This window comes from Corapipo altera, unplaced genomic scaffold (assembly GCF_003945725.1).
Source record: "Corapipo altera isolate COAL_440 unplaced genomic scaffold, ASM394572v1 23b, whole genome shotgun sequence".
Taxonomy (NCBI): Eukaryota; Metazoa; Chordata; class Aves; order Passeriformes; family Pipridae; genus Corapipo; species Corapipo altera.
The window spans coordinates 7,729,951-7,741,694 of NW_020884885.1; positions in this window are offsets into that span (position 1 = coordinate 7,729,951).

The window sequence follows — 11,744 nt, forward strand, 5'->3', positions numbered from 1 at the left end:
CTGCTACCCACCTTCACCTCCTTTTTCCGGAGGAGTAGCTGGCACAGGAAATGGAGGCACCCAGCTGCTCCTGCACCTTCCTACCCTCCTTGTGGCCTCAGCCTCTCCTGTGGTTTCATTTGCCTCCTGCACAGGTCTCCCCTTACAGTTGCAGCCTCCTGCAAACTCCCTGCAGTCTCAACATTTCTTGCTCCTGCCTGCACCTTGCACTCAGCTCATCCAGTCATGATCTTCGCTCCTGCTGATCAGGACTGGTGTACTGCACCATCTTACTTTGGCATGTTTGCTTCATCTTTCATTACACTCTTATGTAGCTCATCTCATTTGATCCGTTTCTCTCTGTGCCCTAGAGCAGCGTATTTTTTAAATCCTTCATAAAAGTCTTGTAAACAGGCAATTGAACACTCTTGAAGCATCAACCTTCACTTTAATATTCTTACCTCAACTCCTGCCACAACATGGTTGCTGCTTTTTCAGGCATGCTGCTCTGGAAAACTCCACTCCGGTTTCAAGGCACTCAGTCGGTATAAGAGCTTGGTTAGAAGGACTGTAGAGCAGAGAATAATGCTTGGTGTGTGAATGCATAGAGAAAAAAAAACAAAGCTGGGATTTTCTAGAAGTTGGGGTCTGCTAAATCTGAATTTTAGGATATTCATTGCATTGGACAAGTTTTGGCTGATGCTGGATGGAGAAACCTACCCATTTTTGGAGGTGCAGGATGTCCATAAAAGACAATTGACAAACTCCCTTTGCCTCACGTGTCTCTGGCTCACACTGCAGTGCAGCTACTACCACTGTAGTTAGAGACATGTGTGCCTTGTCCTCCCCTGATGACAGGAATGGCATTTCTTTGGCTGCACTCAATACATACGTACAGAGTAGTCTGGCTTTTACTTCTCCCAGCCCTGTAGAGGAGCTGTCAGATGCACTGTGGAAGGCAATACAATGCAGGTTTATAAACTACATGAAAATGCACATTTAAAATCCCCCATTTCCTTTCTGTAGGTGGTACAATGGGCAATGATCTCTGGAGGATAAGACAGTCAGCAGAAGGGCAGGGAGTAGGTCACATCTGGGACACAGAAAGGAGCCATAGAGAATGCATAAGGAGTGCCTACGACTTACCCACCAAGATCTACAGGGGAAGAGAGATATTAAACTGTTCTGCTTGGTCAGCTAGTGAACGTTTGTCTAGGTGGTTTCAGTGACCTTATATATGCTATGAAACGGGTGCTGGGGCATGATGAAGTGTTGTAGTTAGAGGGAAAATGTGCCAAACTAGAAAATTGTGCACTGAGAAATCAGGGCTGAACTTTATATTTGTGCCAAATTTCTACCTGTAGGGACTGTCAAAAAGCCACATTTAAAGGCAACATGAAGGGAGACAGAGAAAAATGTGCTTTGGTGTATCACTAGACAGCTGTGAAGAAGCATCCCTGTTCAGTAAGGAAAAGGGTTGACAGTTCTCTGAAGCTGGGGGCCCCATTTCTGCAGGCAGCAGGGAGAGGCTGTGCACCAGAAAGGTGTCAGCTCGGCAAGCCAAGCAGCCCAGGAATAAGAGCATCAAATTGAAAAGCTGCGTCAGACAAGGACAGAAAACAAAGACCTGTCGGAGCTCAGCCTGTCAGATTTGTCTGCCATCCAAGTCCGAATGGTCACCTTTATCTAATAAATACATCTAATACCCACTGGGCTTTGGGGCTGCCTGAACAATGTTATGAATTTATTTTCATTACTGCAGACACTCTGTTTTTGATGTTGAATAAAGTGGGATTTATTTAATCTGAACCAGTCCTGATTGTTGCTTGGCTAACAGCTGCAAGCAGTCCCAAGGACTGGCTAATTGGCCCTTCCACCTATAAGAGATGATGTTGTCTCTGAGGATACGTAGCCCCCAGTTGAATTTAGGCTTTTGACCCGAAAGGCACACACGTATACATCTTCCCACCTGCAATACTGTCAGAATTCTGCTGGTACCTGAAGCCAAAACATGGGAAAAAATCCTAGAGATGAAAGAGATCTGGAGAACGGAAAATGAAGGTTGCTACCCCTGAGATTTAAGCTTTGGAAATGTCATCTCTCACCAGGTGCTTTTATTTCCACCTCTCCAGCTCCAGATTCAAGGTATCAATCTCTCTTATCAAGGTCGTCTTCACAACTTGAAGGAACAGGGTAAAAAAGGAAGCTTGAACTCCAGAGAGTACTGCAAAATCTATGCAAAGAAGCTCATTTTTTAATGTCAGAAATGCAGAGGATCAGTGTCACTGGTATAAGATGCCTGAAGGGGCTATTTTTGTTCGTTAGGAGCTTTCTACTCTAACACAGATTAATTATGAATATTTATGTATATAGCACAAAAAACGTGATAAGCAGTTTGCAGGCTGGCTTGCAAAATATGTATACCATACTGCAAAAATTAGCTCTCTCTTCTGGGCTTTGTGCCTGGTCACTCAGTCTTTCTAAACAGATAGCAAGGAATAGAGACAACATGCATAGCGTAGCCGCCTCTATTCAGAGCAAGAAGAAACTGGTGCAGTCAGGAACTGCAGTTTGTGTACTTTAAGATCAGTGCCCTGCCATTGTTAAAATGTTGACAATCCTTTCTCTGAGCTTGGCTGGGGCATTGCACTGACAGCAGGCAGAATTTTTGCTGTGTAGTGGGAGATGGCATTTGAGCTAAATTTGCAAAGATCTGGTACCATTTTTAAGATATACCTGGAAGCCTGGTGTCTGTCTTTAAGATGAAACAGCTATCAAGATCCTGAGCATTTCTGGTCACCAAAACTTGCAGAGAGAAAAACTGAGCCTTGAGAGAGAAAAATTAAGCATTTTGTTCAGGGGAGACTCCTACCAGGAAAATTGCAGTATGAGGGCTTCAAATTATTTCTGTGCTGCTCCAAAAAATAGCATAAATTAATATATGCTGTTAAGGAACTGCCACATACTGCACCAAAGCTGACAGTAATGGAAAGACTATTTTCCATACAGATAGTTTTAGCTGACTTGTGCAAATAGGCATATTGGAAGAGAAGAACTATTGCTAAATATAAACTAAGTCACACTGTTCTATGACTTGTGTGTGCTGCCAAAGAACTATGCAGACTATCTGTAAGGAGCAAGTACAATGATTTCAACAGGCTTTCAATCAGGCTTTTAATATTAAAAAAAAGTGTATTCCTAGTTAATAATGAGTTCTGCCTTTTTTATATTACAAAATCAAATGTCTACTGGAGTAGTAAGTGGCATTTCCTTCATTGTATCTATTTATGAATCTGTGTAATCCAAAACACGTCTATTATCTTTTGCTTATTATCTGTAAAGAGAGAACACTGCATTGCTTCAATATTAACACTTAGTGCAATATTTGTGAATCAAATTGTGGATATAGCAAAAGAGAATCTGTTGGGACCATTCACAAAATGAGCTTTGATATCCTTTTAGTAAGTAAAAAGCTGAAGGGAGATATCAATAATTTATTAGGACTTGGATTACATCCTCCAGTGCTTGTAGTTTACTGCCTTCTTGGAGGAAAAGAGGACAAAGGCAATACTGTCTATTAGGCTGTAAAGTCTTTGCATACTCTAATCTGTTGGTGCTGACAAAGGTTGCCTTATTTTGAAGGACATTTTGGCTCTCAGCTTGATGATCGTAGCTCTGAGGACTGCAGGAGGATGAACAACCAGCCTGTTGTTGTGTGATGCCTTTCCAATTACCGGCATGAAACGAGCCATGTGGGATTGGTACCACAATGGCACAGAGGCACTCCTGGTGTAAACAGTAGGCTTGGTGCCCTGAGAGGCCTAGACTTTAACAGCAGATGTACAAAACCTCTGGGGATTCGACCTGGCTGGGTGACACCCACACAGATGTGAGGTCCAAGACAAGGGCCATCTCTAGAGGGGTGAAGTGCTCCTCATTCATTGTCACCTTCTGCTGTTGTCATCTCCTGGCACTGCTCATTGTATTTCTCAGCCCATCTCTACTCTCCAGGCTTTTTGTGTCCATATTGTCTCCCTCCTGTTCTCTTAGATATCCCTGCCTTGTCTCCATCTCTTTCCTGGGGCACTGATGCCTATTCCCAATCTTCATACTTCATAATACTGCCACATCACACAGATATACCAGAATTTGCACTGACATTTGCTCTTTCTTTTCAGAATGAAATGTTCTCTCATCTGTTTCTCTGCCCTGTGTCTTTCATATTTGGCACCTGTCTCCTATTTCTCTCTTTCTCTTATCTTACTCTTTATGATGTGCTATTTCCAATACCTGAAAAATCACCATTTCCCACAACTTATTTCCCAGCTTTTACAACCTTTAAGTCCTGAGAAACCTTTCCTACTTCTTTCCCTAGCACCATCACCAAGAACTTCATCTTCCCTTACGGCATTATCTTGAGTCATTCCCAAGAAGCACTTAGGAATAAGCAAAGGCTGTTCCTCTGCTGTATTGGAGCAGAATCCAACCTCTCTTTTTATTGTGCCATCAACCCCCACTGATAGAGACAGAACAGATAATCTCAGTCCCACGTAGGACATGAGAGGCAATGGGCAACATGAGGGACCTAGACCTGCCTCTACCCTTCTCTCTGCACTGGGGTGTTGTCTTCTGCAAGTGCTGACATTTCCTATGACAGGTATGCTGCACAAAACCGGACAGATGCTCGGAGAGATAGGCAGCAGGCAAAAGGTCACGTCTATGATAGTCCACCATCATCCTCTGAGGCTGATGATGGCTGCTCATGTCCTTCCAAGCCTGAGTTGATGTACCCTGCTTTTGATGGGACTTGGAAGCTCAGCCTAATGCTAGCCATGTTTTGTCCACAAACTGCTTTGGAGAAAATCAGGACAAAAGTCTTTTTACAAATACTGTAAAGGCGTCTCAATTTTAATGGGATGCTATGGACAATCATGAGGGATTTGAGCCCCCAGATTCTCTCTCCACAGCACTGAGGGGCTTTGTAAATCAAATGGAATAGCAATGCAAGAATCTGTTCACAATATTTCATTATATAGGAAAGACAGGTCCTTAGATACAGTGGCTGACCAGAGGAGCAATCCTAGGCTAAGCAAATCACCAATAGCTCCAAGCACCAAAATATCACATGCATGGCTGGAAGGTAAGCAAATATCTTTCATCCTTATGAGGAAATATCTAACTATCATGGGGCTTGGCCAACTTCTTTCCCAACTTGAACTCAGAAGTCAAAATCTATCCATTGACCTCCATATCTCATGACTTCTGATGCAGAACAGCCAGCTGGGCAGTGCCGTTCTAGAGCCAAGTCAATAATTTAGAGAGTTCCCAACATTTTGCCATGAGAAGAAAGCTGGGCAGTTGCTGCTGCTGTATGTCTCCAGAAGGCAGCCTGCCAGGATTCAGAGCTGCTGTCCAGTGCCAAACAGACTTTTAAAAAGCATGGCCCTCAGTGACAAACCAAAATGAAAAGGTGCACATGTGCACCTGAGCAATCAATGCTCTCACATGGTGACACTGAGCAAGAACCAGTGATCTCTGCTGTTTCTCCTGTAACTGTACTGCTGAAAAAAAAGGGCTTTTAAATGTTGGTGTTGCTAATGGTACCGCTTCCCACTGACAGAAGGGTAGTTCTCTGCCAGTGAGTTTTCCTCTGGTCAGTGTCATCTTTGCTCCTGATGTAGACAACTGTCATGAGAGAGCACAGTAACTATAAATGTGTCTGAAAACAAATTAAAAAAACCCCACAACACTGACGAGAGCTTGTTGTCAGGCAAATCATAAGCACAAGAGAGTACTCTAGAAAGATGCTTACATGTCAGTCTGGTAGAAAAGAGTGTACAGGTAAAGGTTTCTCATGACTTCACTTCCATCACAAAATACTACCAGTGAGGGAACAGTCCTGTCTTGGTGCCATGCATACACCAAACCTCACAAGCACCGAGCCTCTGGAAATACAGGGTGCAAGTTCCTATCTTGTGGAAGACTGGTACAGTAATTTCTTCTGTTTATGTGGTGGCAACAGCGTTCAAAAGTGACCCAGCACTATGTGCCAGTGCCACACCTAGGCATTAGATATCTCATCTGATAACAATAGAGTTCTGGTAGTTTCCTTAGAATACCTCTCTTCCAGGTGTCTCTTCCACTTTGCTGGGCTGTTCTTTTAGACAGTAGTTTCTCATTAGGCTGCTTGTCTCTCCCTACCAGAAAGCTGGGTGAAGCAGTGTGTTGCTACTTGAGAAGCAGAAATGCACACCACCTGGATGCTCCTCTGGGAACCCACATCTTTTCATGTCACTCCCAAGGATAAAGGAAACCAGCTCTGGCCTCATAAAGACTCATGGACAAGTATTGATGAAGATGAGGCACAGTTACTCATTACAGCCCTTTACGTTTCCAAATATGAAGGTGAAAACTCAACTCTTTGTGACAGCAGTTAGTTCTGCCAGATCACTTAAATCATCAGGACATCATGATCATCACTGTTAAAAACTCTTGGCAGATCTAGCTGCATCAGCACAGCTATTTAGAGTTAAGTATTTCAGGCTTGGGTCCACTGGCAGTAGGAGCCAGCTGCTGTGCATGCATCTACACTGAATATTCATAGAATCGTAGAATGCTTTGGGCTGGAAGGGACCTTAAAGATAACCTAGTCCAACCTCCCTGCCACAGGCAGGGACACCTTCCACTAGACCAGGTTGCTCAAAGACTCATCCAACCTGGCCTCGAACACTTTCAGGGACGGGGCATCCACATCTTCTCTCGGCAACCTGTTCACGCACCACTCTTATAGTGAATTATTTCTTCCTACCATCTAATCTAAACATACCTCCTGTCAGTTTAAAGCCATTTCCTCTTGTCCCATCACTACCTGCCCTTGTAGAAGTCTTCTTCAACTCTCTTGTAGGCCCTGTTCAGGTACTGGAAGGCTGCTAGAAGGTCTTCTCAGAGCCTTCCATTTGCCAGACTGAACAACCCCAACTCTCGCAGCCTGTCTTCCTAGGAGAAGTGCTCCAGCCCTCTGACCACCTTCGCAGCCCTCCTGTGTACTAATTCCAGTAGTTCTGGGTCCATGTTGAGCTCCCTAAAGCAAGAGCATTGCAGAGGTCATGCTTTCCATTCCCATGGTGTGAGAGTTGAAGCCTTGGAGAGGGGAGTTTCCCATGGCCCTCCTTTCAGTATATTTTCTGGCTGGTACAGATGGGTTTTGGATAAAGCACATACACATCCACTCTCATCCTGTTGAGGTGCAAAAGTATAAGATTTTCCCCATAACACAACAGTAAATAATCTGAAAAGAAGAAAGGAAGAAATCCTGAATGCCAACAAAACAGTCAGTTCTTCGGGATATTTGCCATGGAGGATAATCATCTGAGCATATCCAGTGCTTTAAACTGTCTCAAATTGCATGAAATCTCAGGCTTAGGCACTTTGACAGGCTTCCTTTAAAATCTATGACAGTAGATTTGAATGCATCAACTATGTCACTCAGATTTTGTCAGATAGATCCCACAGCAGCAGCCATGGGAGACACTGTCCTCAGCCCAGAGAAGCTGGATTTCAGAAATATTGCTTTCCTCAGTGATAGCAGGGGTAGAGGGGACTGTCAGGCAGGGTCAGCTCAGAGACCACTTTCATTTAAGCCTTCTGTGAAGCAGTGACTGTCAATGACAACACATTTACCATCTGTGCAAACACAGATTTTCACCTGCAATACCCTTCAAAGGCAGTGTCTAAGGAACCTGATTTGAGAAATACATTTGCTTGACTGCCCATTCTAATTTCCACAGCAGTCTATTCTCTGGAGTCCCAGCTGTACAGCGACTCACTTTTAACTGGGTTTTATTTTATATGTTGTAATGAGGGGAGGAAAACCCAGTGTGATAGGGGTATAGTATATAGACTGAGCAAGAAATATCTTTATTTGGTGAAGACGTGCGTTATTTCAGGATATTTTCATCTAATCTGACAAAAATGGCATTTCTATAGAAACAACTGATGAAACAAACTAGAAAGAGGAAGTGCTAACTGTCACAAGCCAACATAATGCTCAGCAGATGCATTACTAGAGATCAGTAAATACTCTGCTGTTTTTGGCTTTTAAAATACACAATCCTTCCCCCTTCTTTACACAGTTAAATCAAATCACATTGAGCATGGATGTGTGCTTTTTATTGGTGAACAAGTAGAGGTTTGATTTAAAATATCTCTGCTTCACCTAGTCCCAGAGATGCCCAGCAGCCATTACTCAGTGAGGTCTTGCTGCCTCAGAGTGCCGGGGTTCGACCCCAAAAGTACATAAGAACTGCAGAAAAATTCACTCAAGGCTTTGTGGGTGGATCTTTGAGGATATCTGGACACATACATCATCTCTGCTCAACTGTCCTGTTTTCCCACTAGCAAGAAAGCTGCCATTGATTGGTCACAATGCAATTTTGCTCTCATGTATGCACATTTCTTTAAGAATAGTTTCTTTACTACCACAGACAGTCATGATGTGCTGTTCATGACACCGCTGTGTGTAGGTCCCTTCTCTGCTTGCTCTGGGCTCTCACTCTTCCAGGTGGATTCCTGCAGACAGTGTTATTGTGCAGTGTATCCACTGCTTTGAGGTATGATATACTGCCATTCCTTCTGAGATCAACATGTAGTTCTCTGCAGAGTTAAACCTTTAGCAGAGGTGACAACTTATTGCTGAACGTTGTGTCCTACCAGACTCAACTCTTTTTTACATGGATTACAAAATTAATAATTAGAGTGGACAGCCCACAGATCATGGTATATGAACTGTAACAATCATGTTACAACATAGGCTAAAGAACTGACCAAAACCCACACCAAAATCCACTTAAGAGGATTTGAAGATGACCACATGGCAATCACTTGGTAACAAAACAGTAAACTAATGAAGAGAAAGAAGACCCCAAACTATAATGTTGTTATTGGTCCAGACTGTTATGTGAGGGATGAGGAGTCTAGATTGTAAGGGTATAATTGCCATGGGGTCCCTTTTTGAGGTACCTAGATCGAGCTACCAGATACAGGGATTGATCTGTGCCAATAAATCTATCTGATGGAGAAGAGCTTAGTGCCAAAAATTTCTTTAACAAAAAGGAACACAAGTAAGGCTTGTATCTTGGACCAATCCCTTATGATCCTTTGTTTTCCTTTCCCCAACAGACCTGCATGCTGCCCACTACCCTGCTCTCCAGCTGTTCCATTCTCAACTTCAGTTTCTGTCTTCTGGCAACAAAGCACCAGGATTATTTTCTTCTGTGGTCACCTGCTTTTTATACAACTTATCCTAATATTTATAATCTCTGCAACATAGATAATACTGTTATGTTTAGAGATTTATGCTTTTTAATCATACCAAGGCCACTGCCATATTGTCTTTGTTGTTTTGACCTCTTCCCTGTTATAATCCACTGAGAAAGTATTTGGCTCTAGGTTCTCATGCTTCTCATGCTGTGGAAGACCAAAATCGTGTTCCAGAAAGTCACGTGAAACTTTTTGCCTGTGGCGAGCTAGGGAAAAAGAGGATGAAGGAGATTTTTAGGGCTTGTGAGAAGACTGACAGTCTTTTAAAATGTCATAAAAAAGCTCTTGCTGAGTGAGAAATGTTTGAGTTCACCTCCAAAGGCTCTTAGCGATGCTCTGGTGGGAATTTCTTTGCCAGAATTGCTTAGCAGATCCATGCAAGTGTGTTGGTACTTATAATTTATAGGATAAATATGAAGACACACGAGCATGATTTATTGATAGAGCATAAGCTATATATAGTGCCTTTAACTGTATTATTAAAACTGAAGGTAAATAATTAATGGAATGAAGAAAAGAGACATAAAACTCTGGGGAGTTTTGATGGGAAGCATTCCTGTCTTGTGGTAATTAAAACTGAATATATTCTGAGTATATATTATGTCTTTCTGGCAAAAAAGATTATTTCCTCATTTCACCTGCATGCTAAGAGACACTGTGTGTGGCCACAGAAGCTGTGCAGCCTGTGTGAGAAAAACCAGGGAGGAAAAACGCGTATGGCTGTTGGGCTTGAACGCCACCCCACACTCAGGATAGGAATACTGTCAGTGAGTGCTGACCAGTTCTGTCTGTTTAACCCTCAGAGTAGTTTTAGGTGAGATATAGCTCAAGTAACACGTGTTAGTTTTGCAGAGTTCAGTGCTGCCCATTTCCATGAGAAGTGTGACAGAAAGGTACAGGCTGGCTTCAGCAACCATTGCCAAGGCCTCCCTGCCTCACTGTCCAGGCAGGAGAACTCAGCTGTGTTCATGGGTTCCACAGGGAATAATTTCTAAGTTCAGCCCCAGCAAAGCCTCGAACCGTGAGAGAGAGGCCTTCTATCCACACCACTGCATCTGCCAAACCCTTTTGTAGAATCAGTGGTAATCTTTTGTCCAGCCTGAAGATGAACAGTGCAAAAATTAAAATCTTGATTTCACATTTTTGTTCAACCAGAGGCACAATCCATTGATTTCAATAGATTTTGGAGCAGCCCTACATGACCTTCAATGTCCCAGAAGCACAAAAAGCAACAAGGTGCCAAAGGACAAATTAAACTTCCCACTTTGGTCAGCCAGACCTTTGGTAGCAATGTGTTCCACAGACAAAAGATTAGAAACTTGTGCTTGTGAGGTTTAACTGCAAGAAACTTGAGTAAATATTTCAAAGTGCTTCTTGCATCCCAAACCAATATAAATTGGGAACGACAATATTAAGTGGCAGATGGTGCTGGTAGGGTAACAGCTGTTTTCAGTGAAATGGAGAATTTGACACCACATTTCTCAGCAGTCACTGTTATTCCTGAACTAATTTTGACTTTAATATAATTCCTGTTCCTTTAGGGAGTGCAAAGCAGAGCTCCACCGGCTGATGAACTGCAGTCTGGAAGGACAGCATCAAAGAAGCACTCAGGTAGTTAAAATATGTCTGATCATAAGGTTAGAATCATGGTCACTCTTGGCTCATGGAGATGTTTCTGCCCAGCATTTAAAAAAATTGGAGTTTTCACATCGACTTTTTATAAGGTAGTCACAGTCCCATTCCCCTGACACTGTGGTTAAGCCTGGCTGTTGGCAGACATGAAGGTCTATCTTAATTTCTATAGATTTAAGTGCTTTCAGTGTTCATAAGGGATAAAACTTGTTTCTGGCTGTAATTTTGCCACAGTATTCTAGTTTTCTGAAGAGATAAAAAAGAGCAGTGGAAAAGTGCTTCATTTCCTAAAGCATCAGGGCACTTGTGGTGAGTTTCCTCAACTGTGGGCCTACCTGGTCCAGTCCAAGCCCCTGTAAGAATTTGTGCCTTGTTCTCGCGTTCAGAGAATTCATCTCACCAATGTCTCAGCTCTATTCATCTCACCAATGTCTGTCAGTGTCTGCAGGGAGGGTGTCACATGACAGAGCCAGGCTCTGCTCAGTGGTGCCGAGCAGTAGGACAATTGGCAATGGGCAGAAACTGAACCACAGGGAGTTTGACCTGACCATGAGGAAGGATTTCTTTACTGTGCAGGTGACTGAGCACTGGAACAGGTTGCCCAGAGAGGGTGCCGAGTCTCCCTCACTGGGGATATTCAGGAACCGTCTGGACACAATCCTGGACACAATCCTGTGCAATGCGCTCTGGGATGACCCTGCTTGAGCAGGGAGGTTAGAGCAGCGCTGTGGTCCCTTCCAACCTGACCCATCCTGGGATTCCGTGGTTCTGTCAAAAGGCTGAAAGGCAACTGAGCACTACAGTCAGTGACCAAC